The 1269-nt window shown below is 44.8% G+C and overlaps 1 pseudogene across 1 annotated transcript in view; it reads left to right on the top strand.

Moving 5' to 3' along the window:
- The window catches only part of LOC149510572 (putative cytochrome c biosynthesis ccmC-like mitochondrial protein), a 3683-nt pseudogene extending 2792 nt beyond the window's left edge, over positions 1-891 (top strand). The window contains exons 2-5 of the transcript XR_016335284.1: positions 58-201; positions 251-373; positions 574-710; positions 800-891. The product of XR_016335284.1 is annotated as a putative cytochrome c biosynthesis ccmC-like mitochondrial protein (transcript). The remainder of the gene's footprint in view (positions 1-57; positions 202-250; positions 374-573; positions 711-799) is intronic.
- The last annotated feature ends 378 nt before the right edge of the window (positions 892-1269 follow it).

Here is a 1269-nt window from a genome sequence, read left to right as displayed (position 1 = left end):
AAGGCCTAAAAAAAAAGGTTTATCGGCTTTCCTAGTCTTTTTTGACTCTAACCTTAGCCTTTGCTTAGCTTATAATGTGGAGACTCTTTCTCCTAAGGCCTGCGCTACTACTACTGCACCTAGCATGATGGAAAGTGAGATGGCTTTACTATATGGTCGTAGTGCGTTGAGCCCTAGGGGGTCAAAGGCGGTTTCGGTAGGGCGAGAGCAATCTTTGATTACCTGTGCACAATGGAGTGAGTGCGGACAGAAATCGTATCCTATTTGCACCATTGGGCATGAGGTTGCCTGACGCACTACTTCTAAATGATGAGGCGAACAACACAGGTCCGGTCTCATCAGAAGTAGAGAGTGTGTTTGAGCCCACCATATCGTAAACCCTTTTAATAGACAGACTACTAAAATGAATCGTAGGTCTCTAACATAAGACTGAAGAAAACTATCTGCCAAAGTAAAAGACTGAAAAAAAGTATCCCTTCTCATGGCATCTCCTAGACCCTATGACTCGATCTGGAGATCGAAGTAGGGTTGCCCTATGACCTTTAATTGCATTTCGTAAGACTATGGCTTTAGCGGTCAAGGGTTTCTTAGTGACATAATCAAGGATCCATTCTCCTCCTTTTTGGTAGCCATGTCGGTATCCATACGTATGAGCACGAGCCTGTTCAAACCTTTCCTTAATAGATATGAGAATGATTGGTTTAGGTTGGGTTAGTAAAAAAAAATAGAGACGATGATTTCATATCGATGAGTTTAGAGCTACTTTATCTTTGGAACGCTTTCCTTCCCTTCCCTCTAGTGGGGAAGCAAGCGTTCACTTATCATCCTGGTGATTCCCGGAAATGCGTCGGGAGTGGTGGTCCGGTTAGACCAACAGAAGTCATGGGATGATGACAACTAAACTCATAGGGCTAGTGTTGATTCATTCTGCTCACTAGCCAACAATATATATGCTATTTTAGGATCTTCTAAGTAGAAGATGGATTCAATCGGAAGCTCCCTGCCTGGATATACATACTGCGATGCAAACCAAGAACGAACGTCCATCCGAGCGAGAGTTTCGGGTTTGGTGAGCGTCAAAGACGCCGTCGCGTCGACTCCCAAAGTGTGGAAAATCGCCATCAATCGTGTAAGCGCCTGTGACGACGGGAACGGTCAACACGCTTCCCTTAACGGGTTCTTGTAGGTGTTTGGACCGGATGACCAGGATGGTCTAAATCTAAACCCCAGTTTCAAAGGTATAGATTTCTAGTCGGTAATGTACGCCCT

This window comes from Durio zibethinus, unplaced genomic scaffold, assembly GCF_047325235.1.
Source record: "Durio zibethinus cultivar Kanyao isolate XHJ-2024 unplaced genomic scaffold, ASM4732523v1 HiC_scaffold_30, whole genome shotgun sequence".
Classification (NCBI taxonomy): domain Eukaryota; kingdom Viridiplantae; phylum Streptophyta; class Magnoliopsida; order Malvales; family Malvaceae; genus Durio; species Durio zibethinus.
Note: the sequence above shows the minus strand (reverse complement) of the source record. Positions and strands in the feature narration are given on the sequence as shown.